Raw genomic sequence first — 13,585 nt, forward strand, 5'->3', positions numbered from 1 at the left:
CCAAAACACACAATATCTCCTCTCCCACCGACGTCATGTGTTCATTTATCTTCAGCCGTACAGACTCCATTTGAAGCGTTTTGAACTCCTTTTAATATGAGAAGCTTTTCACCACGCGCTGCGTCCCAAAACCACCATGAAACACCAACACTGAGTGAGACACCGCCGCCGAGGAGCTACAGCGAGCGAGTCTCCGTGTGGAGCGTTGTGAAGTCCGTCCGAGTTATGTCCTGATAGGGACAGAATAGTACATCTTCGTCCCCCGGACTTTCGGCACCTCCGCGCGGTCCAAGTGAACACAGTGGAGCTCCTTGCCCCCCGGCAACCACCGTTATGCTTAGGTTCGTTGGCAAACGGCAGGTCGCGTCCCAAAACCACCATGAAACACCAACAGTTCCTTTGTTGTGGAAACGCCACACCAGAAACATGCTACTTCCGGAACATCCGAACATCCGGCTTCCGGATCAACGTGTTCAACTCATGCGCAATAACGGATCCAGGCACTGTTGCTTTAATGCCTTTCGCCCCCTGGTGGAGGAGATGTGTAACTGTCACTGAACGACTGGGACAGAAACCTGCTGTTATGGTAAAAAAAAAAAAATCAACGCGGCTTTGTGAGATCTTTGAGATCTTCTTAATCTCTTTCGTGGGTTCTTGTATTTTTCATTCACATGCAGCTATTGGAGCATGTGACATGTATGACGGAGAGAGTCGCAGCCCCAGCCTTGAAGCCTCAAAAGTCTAGTATCTCCCCCGGACCATGGTCTAGTGGTTAAGATATTGGACTTTCGCGTGGGAGACCCGGGTACGAACCCGGGTGGGGACGTTTGGATCACCTTCGTTACATTGGTGCCGTGACCCGGATTCGGGCTTCCCCGTAGGAGGAGGTCAAAGGGGGGTGAGTATGACGGAGAGAGTCGCAGCCCCAGCCTTGAAGCCTCAAAAGTCTAGTATCTCCCCCGGACCAAAGAGATGTCTCTTTGGTCTAGTGGTTAAGATATTGGACTTTCGCGTGGGAGACCCGGGTACGAACCCGGGTGGGGACGTTCGGATCACCTCCGTTACACATGCTCCAATAGCACGCACTGCACGCCGCTCCTCGCGAATGTTGATATGCAGTGAATCTCCTCCTCCTCGTTACGTCTTGCATAGTCTCGCGTAGCCAGACAACTATTCCACAATCTCTGAATGCTATATAGAGTCTGGAACAGCAGCTCCCTAACGGCGAGTATCGAAAACGGGCATTAACGTTCAAAAAAATATTTTTTAAAATGTCATTTCTGCTAAGCAGCAAGCTAAACATGCTTATATGATTTTTATTTATATAATGATAAATATGTGTGATGTGAGACTGAAACGGAAGTGACGTAGGGGCTTCACTTCCGCTTCATCTCGCACTCATCGTTTCCGTCTGCCAGACGCCGGGAGCATTTGACCAAATCGCGGAGGCAACAGTCTGGCCACGCGAGACTACGTCTTGCAAGCCTGACTATACTGCTTGTGTGAAACTGGCGAATATAAGCTGGCGAATATAAGGAACTATCTTCAGAATAAGAGTACCCCTCAGCCAATTGAAAAATGTTGAAAAACGATACATTTTCCCATTCAAAATATAGATTAAGCATTTAAATGAACATACACAATGATAATTATGTTTTTGGGTAAAAATAAAATGTTTTAATAACATAAAAAAATAATAAATCGATAAATGCTGTTCACTGGAGTGCATAGCCTTTGCAAATTGGACTCTGGACAGGAGACGGCTCTTTGTGTCGGCACTTTGGACACACGCACGCGTTCGGGGAGACCTCCTCTACCACACTGCACTCTCCGCTAAGCCAGAGAGGTGTAAAATAAAAATTGGCAGGCCGTCCAGTGCAGCCTAAAGTGCAGCCAGACGCACAAATAGTGCAGTTTTCAGCCTCTAGTGGGCGCTGGACGGGAAACGGCTCTTTGTGTCTGCACTTTGGACACACACACACGTTCGGGGAGACCTCCTCTACCACACTGCACTCTCCACTAAGCCAGAGAGGTGTAAAATAAAAATTGGCAGGCCGTCCAGTGCAGCCTAAAGTGCAGCCAGACGCACAAACAGTGCCATTTTCAGACTCTAGTGGGCGCTGGACGGGATACGGCTCTTTGTGCCCTCAATTGTATTTAATATGGACTCATTTATTGTATTTATTATTGTGGCGTTCTATGAAACCCTTATTATGAAGTTGACCGGAAATGGGGAACTCTTATTCTGAAGTTGGCAGGAAATGCTTGTTAACCTGAAGGTATATATTGTGTGTCAAAATAAAGCCGGCCAGTTGTGTGTCGTGTTGTGTTCCAGCAGAAGCTGATGCCTCCCTGTCTCAAGTTCTTTTGATATCCTCCGTCCTTTTATTCTTCACTTCGAGTATTTTTGGTACATATGGTAGAGCGCTGAAGGCTAACTCTTAACAGGTTATGGGCCCAGGTAGTACCAACTTTATTTTCGAGGTGAAAAGTTTGTAGCCGTGCTAGGCTAACAGCATGGCCAGGTGGGCTGCTTCGAGTAGCCGTTGGACCTGGCTTGTTTTTGACGGAGATGAGGAGAAGTATGAACTTTGGGAGAAGAGATTTTTGGGGCATTTGTTGCTTTGAGGTTTGAAGAAAACCATCCTAAACCAACCCGAGATGGGTGAAGACAAGGAGAAAAATGCCTTGGCCTATGCTGAGCTGATTCAAGTTTTGGATGACAAAAGTGTGTCGCCTGTTATGCGGGAAGCGGCTGACGATGGACGCAGGGCGCTCAGAATCCTCCGAGAGTACTATGCAGGCAAAGAGCCAGTGCCTTTCCCCGAGTCCAGGACCAAGCTCAGAGGTGAGGACATTGGGAGGAGGCATGCGGCGCCAGCGGAGGAGGGCGACTGTGCATGGGGATACAGGGGGCAACGCCACAAAACCAGCTTGCGACAGGCGTTGTACATTCCCACGTATTCCCAGGACGTGTTCTCTGTGCAAGCAGCAACCACGAGAGGTGCCACTGTTATTTTCCGAAAAGGTAAAAGTGCTTTGAAGTGCAGAGATGGTACACTGTTCGACATAGATATGTGCAACGGACTATATTATTTGAACACGGTGAACAATGAGTGTGATAATGATGTTGACCAGTGTAAAGTGTGTTACAGTAAGTCGATGTGTAATGCCGACAGACAGGTGCAGAAGCACAGGTTGTGTGCAGAGAAACAGACACAGACAGACATGCCAGTTGTGAGTGTGGAGGTGCCAAGACAGGCTAGGTCTAGGCACAAGCGTCCACTCCTACCACAGGTGCGAGTTCCAGAAGCTGTAGTTGTTACACCTCATAGAAGCCATCTAAAGTTAAATGAGGCTAAAACCACACATTGCCTACCTAGAGTGAGGGTGAAAAAACCAGCAGATTCAAATGTTTATGCAACTGTGGACTACTGTTATGGGTTGATGTCTAGTATTGTCATGGATGGGGAAATGGAATCACTGTTCATAGACAAGATTGTGTGCACATCTCAAGCCTATATTCAGGCCAGGTGCTGGACATCAAGGTATCAGATAATGTGCGGGCGTTTTTCTCCTTCCATGAAATGGAATCACTGAACAGGAATGATGTTTTTGTAACTCGACTGCCAGAGGGCAGGAAAGCAGTGGGGGGTGAAAACTGGAAGAAGAAAAAGAAGTGTTCATTTTGTTTGAAGAAATGTGCTTGAATTTTATTATATTGAGAGAAAGGAAAAAAAAGAGCGTGTTTTGGGAGTGAGTATGCGATGATTATTTAAAAGTGTTTGAATAATGTGTATTTGATTATTGCAGCTAAAAAGAATGTGATGTCAAAATTAGGCCCTATGCTTACTTACAGCTACGTTTGAATTGTATATTTATTGTGATTTTTAAAGAAAAGAGAAAAAAAATGTGAGGTCAAGTGGGGGTGTTGACATAATGCCCTCAATTGTATTTAATGACGGGGTGAAATCAAAAACATGTTTTTTCACACTTTTAGAGCATATCTGTAGTGATAATATGGCCATACCTAACACTAGATGCCAAAAAAATAGAAAATAAACATTTTTTGTGTATATTTATATCAAAGGTCCCTAAATAGGCCATTCTTAATTACTTCCTGTGAACAGAAATTCAAAAAGTGATGACATAGATAGAGTTTTTGAATATAAATGAACCTTTGATTACATTCACCTGTTTGTTTCCCATTGCTGGCTCCCATTACTCCCATTACTCAGATTTTAAATCCCATCGCCTGAAGGGCTGGTCCCCTCGGATAGGTTCAGAAACACACAGGCTTCCTTTTCAAACTGAAACTTCAAAATAAAATACACAAAATAGCCATTTCATTGGGTCTTTAATATGGACTCATTTAGTGTATTTATTATTGTGGCGTTCTATGAAACCCTTATTATGAAGTTGACCGGAAATGGGGAACTCTTATTCTGAAGTTGGCAGGAATTGCTTGTTAACCTGAAGGTATATATTGTGTGTCAAAATAAAGCCGGCCAGTTGTGTGTCACTGGTTCCAGCAGAAGCTGATGCCTCCCTGTCTCAAGTTCTTTTGATATCCTCCGTCCTTTTATTCTTCACTTTGAGTATTTTTGGTACATATGGTAGAGCGCTGAAGGCTAACTCTTAACAACCATGAACTTTAGATCAAAATATAGAATTATGAACTATGAAATGAACTAGTTCATTTTAGAAATTTTGAACTTGAACTTGAACTAGTTCATTTTGAAAGTGAACTTTCCCAACACTGGATAGGCTCTGCTTTACGCAGATGTGACTTATAAGGATTGGAATGTGACCTGAGGGCAGCATTCAATTTCATTGGTCCTCGTGCCTGGCCAATCAGTAACAGTTGGAGGCGGGGCAGGAGGCGGGTTCAATGCAATTTTGAATTGTTCAGCGGCAGCCATCTTTGTATCACAGTCAGTCAGTCAGTTAGTCTGCTCCTGCTGCCTTCAGTGAAAGCCTGCTACTGCTTCAGTGCAAGTCTACTACTACACTAAACTATTAAAATCTTCACTACTCGCTACACTGCCTAAGCATATTGCTTCATCTGCAAGGTAAGACTTTTAAATATGAATTTGTTGATGTTTGCTAGAACTACATTTAGAAGGTTTGCTAGCTGACTAACTTAGCAAGGTGTTGATTTCATTTAGCTAATGTTAGCCACTGTAGCTTAGCCTTGTTACCATAGATAGTCTGCTATGTTGAAACTAGCTGTTCCAACTATGCCTTGAATTGTAATGTAATTAAATCATTTTCAAATGTAGCAGCCTAGCAGGTTGCTAATGTTAACATTTTCAAACATAGCTAGCAAGCTACTGTTGTTAGCTAATGCAGCTTGGCCTTGTTACATAGCTACTCTGTTGAAATTAGCTGTTCAAACTGCCTTGAATTGCAATGTTATTTAAATCATTTTGTTGTGTTGAGGCGCCTCAGTACGGCTGCAGAGTTCATGTGCAACCTCTTCAAGAGAGAGATAGAGACACTAGAAACTAGTGTCTCTATCTCATTGCCCTCAGGGCAGCATTTTAACATTGGTATATGCATATCATTTAAGCTGCCCTCAGACCAGCATTGATTAACTGCCCTCAGAGCAACATTTTAACATTGGTCTATGCATGTCATTTAGGCTGCCCCCAGAGCAGCATTGCTCTTTGCATATCATTTAAGCTGCCCTCAGAGCAGCATTGACAAAGTGCCCCCTGAGCAGCATTTTAACATTGGTCTTTGCATATTATGTAAGCTGCCCTCAGAGCAGCATTGACCAACTGCCCTCAGAGCAGCATTTTAACATTGGTCTATGCGTGTCATTTAGGCTGCCCTCAGAGCAGCATTGACAAAGTGACCCCAGAGCAGCATTGCTCTTGCTCTTTGGTATGTCACATAAGCTGCCCTCAGAGCAGCATTGACAAAGTGCCCTCAGAGCAGCATTGCTCTTGCTCTTTGGTATGTCACATAAGCTGCCCTCAGAGCAGCATTGACAAAGTGACCCCAGAGCAGCATTGCTCTTGCTCTTTGGTATGTCACATAAGCTGCCCTCAGAGCAGCATTGACAAAGTGCCCTCAGAGCAGCATTTTAACATTGGTACATGCATGTCATTTAGGTTGCCCTCAGAGCAGCATTTTAACCTTGGTCCATGCAAATCATTTAGGCTGCCCTCAGAGCAGCATTGACAAAGTGCCCCCAGAGCAGCATTTTAACATTGCTCTTTGCATATTATGTATGCTGCCCTCGGAGCAGCATTGACCAACTGCCCTCAGAGCAACATTTCAGCAATGCTATTTGCATATAATTTAAGCTGCCCTCAAAGCAGCATTGACTAACTGCCCTCAGAGGAGCATTTTTAGATTGGTCTATGCATCTCATTTAAGCTGCCCTCAGAGCAGCATTGACTAACTGCCATCAGAGCAGCATTTTAACATTGCTATTTGCTTATCATTTAGGCTGCCCTCAGAGCAGCATTGACAAAGTGCCCCCAGAGCAGCATTTTAACATTGCTCTTTGCATATTATGTAAGCTGCCCTCAGAGCAGCATTGACCAACTGCCCTCAGAGCAGCATTTTAACATTGGTCTATGCATGTCACATAAGCTGCCCTCAGAGCAGCATTGACAAAGTGACCCCAGAGCAGCATTGCTCTTGCTCTTTGGTATGTCACATAAGCTGCCCTCAGAGCAGCATTGACGAAGTGCCCTCAGAGCAGCATTTTAACATTGGTCTATGCATGTCATTTAGGCTGCCCTCAGAGCAGCATTTTAACCTTGGTCCATGCAAATCATTTAGGCTGCCCTCAGAGCAGCATTGACAAAGTGCCCCCAGAGCAGCATTTTAACATTGCTCTTTGCATATTATGTATGCTGCCCTCGGAGCAGCATTGACCAACTGCCCTCAGAGCAGCATTTCAGCAATGCTATTTGCATATCATTTAAGCTGGCCTCAGAGCAGCATTGACTAACTGCCCTCAGAGCAGCATTTTTAGATTGGTCTATGCATCTCATTTAAGCTGCCCTCAGAGCAGCATTGACTAACTGCCCTCAGAGCATCATTTTAACATTGCTATTTGCTTATCATTTAGGCTGCCCTCAGAGCAGCATTGACAAAGTGCCCCCAGAGCAGCATTGCTCTTTGAATTAGGGCTGCACGATTTTGGGAAAAAACCTAATTGCGATTTTTCTGACTAATATTGCGATTGCGATTTTATTCGCGATATTTACAGGGGCTAAAGCAAAAAAAATAATAATCCTAAAACGGAAATTTATTTTGACTTGACTAGCAAGTATTATGCTGCATTTTGACGATTTCGGTCATGTTATTAACATCACGGTCATGGCTACACCCCCCCACCCCCATTTTTTGTTTTCTCTTTTTTGGCAAATCTGCCTCGATCTCATAAATGGCCCCTAGGGACTCCTCAGGACGGAAATCCATCCCCAGGACGGAGAACCTTAACCCCTGTATTTATATATTTATTTCAAGGTAGGATAAGTGATAGTTTTTTTTTGTTAAAAGGATGATATAATAAATTATTTTAACCATAGGAAAATCATTTCACTACCTTAGGTCAAGCTTCCGTTGAATATTTATTGTGTAATACATTTAAAAAATAAATTGATTATTATTAACTAGGCTAATATGCAATCATGTAAATGGTTTGATTCAGTTCAGTTATATTTCCAAAAGATTACCTTTTATTTTGCTTTAACAATATAAAATGTTTTTATATTCAGAAAAATCTCAGTAATAATGCCTCTCATTGTCAAGGAAATTATTTAACCAAAGAACATCATTTAAGCTTCCTTGAATATTTATTGTGTGTTTACATTTAAAAATGAATTGATTATCACTAACTAGGCAAATTGGCAAATGGTTTGATTCAGTTCAATTATATTTCCAAAAGATTCTCTTTTACTTTGCTTATTAGCAATATAAAACGTTTTTATATTCAGCAAAATGTCAGTAATGGTTTTGTCTGCCTCTCATTATTGTCAAGGAAGAAAGTAGCCTACTGTATGTCGCTGCCTTATCAAGGAAAAAAAAATGCACCCTAAGACACACACCATAAGTTTCACATGTGTGCGGGGGACGGAGGAGGGGCCACCGCAGCAGTTGCACAGAAATTACTTTCACTTTCAGCTTACGACAAATGGGAGCATTTAATCTATGCACAAGGATTTAAGGATGTTATATTTACAATGATTACCAGAACATTCACTACCTGTAGCCATGGAGTACTCCGTTGGAAGGGATCATACACTGTTACGCGCTGTTAGACAGACAGTGTCATTCATGCCTTGGCTTGGCTCCTCTCCTCTGAGGAGATTGGAGCAACCCGTAATGCTAATCCTCGGTGCGGCGATGCGCGGGTATTTAAGAAAGACACCACAGTTTGATTTGATGATTTATGAACGGATTTCTAAAATTAAAACGTCTGCATAATGCTTGGGAAGTCAACTTAGCAGAAAATCGCCAAAACCTTTGCGATTCGCTAATCGCGAGATTTCACATCGCGATTTCGGTTTGAAAACGATTAACCGTGCAGCCCTACTTTGAATATCATTTAAGCTGCCCTCAGAGCAGCATCTTAACATTGGTCTATGCATATCGTTTAAGCTACCCTCAGACCAGCATTGACAAAGTGCCCACAGAGCAGCATTTTAACATTGCTCTTTGCATATTATGTAAGCTGCCCTCAGAGCAGCATTGACCAACTGCCCTCAGAGCAGCATTTCAGCATTGCTATTTGCATATCATTTAGGCTGCCCTCAGAGCAGCATTGACTAACTGCCCTCAGAGCAGCATTTTAACATTGCTCTTTGCATATCATTTAAGCTGCCCTCAGAGCAGCATTGACTAACTGCCCCCAGAGCAGCATTGCTCTTTGCATATCATTTAAGCTGCCCTCAGAGCAGCATTTTAACATTGCTCCTTGCATATCATTTAAGCTGCCCTCAGAGCAGCATTGACTAACTGCCCTCAGTGCAGCATTTTAACATTGCTCCTTGCATATCATTTAAGCTGCCCTCAGAGCAGCATTGACAAAGTTCCCTCAGAGCAGCAATTTAACATAGGTCTGTAACTTTGACAGTGTACAAATGGAACCAAATGGACCTGTTAGGGTCCATTTGGTTCCATTTGTACATTGGAACCAAATGGTTCCTGAGGTCAGGTTGCAGCGGTTAACAGCAGCAGGCTGTTGCCGTTCTGGTGTGAACAGTTCTTTGCACTTTTGTTTTTGTAAAAATGTTTCGTGTGAACTTAATTCCACTCTCATACATTCATATAGGTTGACGGAGGAGGGGGTTCAAGCACCAGTCTTCTGAGGACCTTAAACACCAACAGCAGACTGCAGGGAGAGCATACAAGACCATTCTTGGGCCAACTCCCATTGTACTGTTTACGGTGTCTGACGAGGTTTAGGGTCCAGCTCCTATATCCTGAGGTCCCCCTACAACTGCATCCTTCCTGACAGGTGGAATCATCGTGTGGCACTGGTACGGGAGCTGTACTGCTCTTCAGTGCGGTCAGCTCAGCGGGCAGTTGGAGATTAGCTTCCTTTCCTCCATGGAATATATGAGAGGCGATGCATGGCCAAGGCTGAACGGATTGTGGGGGACTTCTGTTCAGGCAAGCGGTACCTTAGCCTTTCCATCCGCTCCAAAAGTACATTCTTCTTGGCTGCCATCAGCCAAATGGACAAACATTGAACACTACATGCCCTGGACTAGGTGGCTATGTGGCCTTTTGTCTGTGGCTTATGTTTGGCCATATTAATTAAACCTTGTTAGTAATAAAGTATGAAAGAATGAATGTCTCTCCAGCCTTACAGGAAACCTGTTGATTAAAGGTTGAAAATACTTCATAATTCCATTGAAATGTAAATAAATAGTGTTTGCCCTGTGCATGTATGGATAGTAAAAGAGAATGTTACCATGAAGCAGCAATGAAAGTTTAACATGGGAGAGAAAGACAGAATGTTACCAGATGCAATAAGACGAGTCTCTCTCTCTGTCTGTCTTTCTGTCTATTTGTACACAGTCAAAGTTACAGACTTGTAGGTCAATTTAGACCCCCATAAAGGAACCTAGAGAGTCCCTGAAATACACTTTGAGAACCACTGATATAGACTATTTAACACATTGACCGCCATTTTAACATACCTCCGTACTCCCACCTGCCATTCGTCTCCATAGACTTCCATGTAATTGGGTGTGCACGGATCATGCACACCCATGCCTAGATAATGCACCACGTGTGTTCACATTGCTCACAGCTTTCAAACAAAAAAATCCGAATGGAAATCTGTTCAGGCATTCATGAGATAACAGCCACTATGTTTAACAAAGATGGCTGCCAAAATGGCTGCCATGCTTGAAAGATGGGGTTGCTATGGGGGTTAAACATGCAATTTCGCGATTGCTATCATGCCTACTCCATTTTTGGGGGTCAAAAAAAAAATTGAAAAAAAAAATTTTTGATTTTTTTTTTTTTTTTTTTAATTCTCGGGACTATCGGGCCTGGCGGGGAAAGACATTGGAATAATCTCGGGACTATCGGGCCTGGCAGGGAATGAGTTAAGCAGCTTTTTAACCTTTAACCTTGGAAGAGGAAAGAAGACAGCTTGACAATGATGTTGTGATATGAGACCATTATCTGTACTGTAACAAAATGGAATGTTTAAGAACCACTGCTCCAGTGAAGTAAGTGAGGTTTTCAGTGTTAATAATTGTTTTAAAACTATAATTGATTTAAAATTTGAATTCTGGTATGACACTGTAAATGATGTTTACAATAAAAAATGATTTCTATCATTTGTATTAAAGTTAGTGTTGAAAACATTAAATAATGATTCTGCATGCTTCATATATGGCCACACTGCAAGACACTTGCAAATAGACCACATGAGCCCATATCTGGGAATGCCCATATTGTGTCAATCTCTATCTCTCTATGATGTCAGACGGTCAAAGTTGATCCTATGCCAAAGCTCCAGTGCCCAGCAGTCTGCAGTCACCCAGGCGGGTGCGTGCATACAACCATTTGCACACGCCCTCGCCCTTAGGGCATCTTACTAGTAAGGTATTATGATACTTTACCTTATAAAGTATCACGAGTATGTTTTGGATTTTAGTTACTCAAATTATACAGCATTATAAATAGATTAAAAGCATTGTAAGTATATTTGTGAAGCTTTATAGATGGGATGCAAAGCAAGTGTAGCCAACAATGACTGTAGTCTCCTAAGGTCATAATACGTTCTACCAAAGACTGATATACAGTATGTTATCTGAGACCAGATGAGTGAGTCATGTTCTTATGTGTACCAAGCTCGATTATCCGCTGGCCTGGGAGTGAAACAACCCAAAAGAGTTCATCCAGAGGTCATCAATATGTCCGTACCTGGATAAATGTGTCCATGGCAAAGGCCTGTCCTTCTCCGTGCCAAATATTTAGATTTTCTATGGATGACCTGCTTCATCCCTATGCTTCTGTACAGGCCCATATTATATAGAGATAATGTGGTTATTTTTTGTTTCTAAACACTTTAGAAAGTCAGACTGTTAGCTGTCTGACTGACAGTATGAGTATATAGAATGATGGAGGCTAAACCAGTTTGAAGACGACCATCATGTTAGCAATGACGATAAAAGAAGGCTAGAGACTGGAACACAACCACCCTAAGGACTACAAATCATGGATTATCATCTAGACCTGCTGCACAATATGAAATAGAGCTGCTACCTTTAAAGGACACAATGCGACATAGCTCTGTTTACACACTGCTGTACCCCCGACAACTGTATATACAGTATGTTCCCCATTGTCAACAGTTTTGGCAATGTAAATGTATGTTTTCTCATGTCAATAAAGCAAACATCAATACTGTATATTGAACAAAACTGGCCAACCCCTTAAACCCTACCCAGTTTTAATCCCTCTTCCATAATTGGGTTGATCAATGCTTTAATGTCCTTATAAAGTTTTAAACTAGGACAGCATTGAGGACTGTGACAGTGTCCAATATTGTGGAGCTGTCATTGACGTTATTATTGCCCATACAGTATATGGAACATGAAGTGTTACAGAGAGACAGAATGACAGACAGACCATAATATAATATCTTCCTCAGAGTTATGGGGGTCCTATTGGACTGATTATTAGAGGTTTGCATAGGAAAGGGTACAGTTTCATGAAGGTACAGTTCACTGGTACAAGGTCAACTAAAAGGAGATCATAGAAAAGCACTTGGCTTATTTACACAGGAAACCATTGAAGTATATCATATACTCATTGTTGTAATACCTATTATTGTGGAAGATAATAACAAAGAGATAAATCAGTAGCATGACCAGTATGTTATAGTTAAAACATCAGTATTCTAGCAAAATAGTATAAATATGAAGCCATTATCAATAATTATCGGTATAATGAAGGTTTACAGTACATTACTCTTTTTGTGCTTTGTGTAGCAATGTTTCTCATGCGTGTGAGGAGGAGTCAGTTATATTAAAGTTATAGTGTTTACCCAATTACCCAATAAAGCATGCAAATTATAGAAATCATTTTTTTATTGTAAACATTGTGGTCATTTACAGTGTTCACAGAAATACATCAGAATCAACTGTCATACCAGAAATAAAAATTTAAATCAATTATAGTTTTAAAACAACTATTAACACTCAAACCTCACTTACTTCACTGGTGCAGTTGTTCTCAAACATTCCATTTTGTTACAGTACGGACAATAGTCTCATATCACAACATTGTCATTGTCAAGCTCGTCTTCTTTCCTCTTCCAAGGTTCAAGGTTAAAAAAAACTAAGCTGCTTAAATTTGTCTATACAGTGGTTCTCAAAGTGTATTTTCAGGGACTCTCTATGTTCCTTTATGGGGGTCTAAATCGACCCTTACACGTCTGTAACTTTGACAGTGTACAAATAGACAGAAAGACACAGAGAGAGAGAGATACTGGTCTTATTGCATCTGGTAACATTGTCTTTCTCTCCCATGTTAAACATTCTTTGCTGCTTCATGGTAACATTCTCTTTTACTATTCATACATGTACAGGGCAAACACTATGTATTTACATTACAATGGAATTATGAAGTATTTTCAACCTTCAATCAACAGGTGTCCTAGTAAGGCTGGAGAGACAACAAGGTTTAATTAATCTGGCCAAACATAAGCCACAGACAAATGGCCACATAGTGACTGGAGGGAAGGAAGCTAACCTCCATCTGCTCGCTAAGCTGACCACACTGAAGAGCAGTACTAGCTCCTGTACCAGGACCACATGATGATTCCACCCGTCAGGATGCAGTTGTAGGGGGACCTCAGGATATGGAAGCTGGACCCTAAACCTCTTCAGGCACCGTAAACAGTACAATGGGACTTGGCCCAAGAATGGTCTTGTATGCTCTCCCTGCAGTCTGCTGTGGGTGATTAAGGTCCTCAGCAGACTGATGCTTGAACCCCCTCCTCCGTCAACCTATATGAATGTATGAGAGTGGAATTAAGTTCACACGAAACATTTTTACAAAAACAAAAGTGCAAAGAACTGTTCACACCAGA

This window comes from Nannobrachium achirus (assembly GCF_963921795.1).
Source record: "Nannobrachium achirus genome assembly, chromosome: 6".
NCBI classification, from domain to species: Eukaryota; Metazoa; Chordata; class Actinopteri; order Myctophiformes; family Myctophidae; genus Nannobrachium; species Nannobrachium achirus.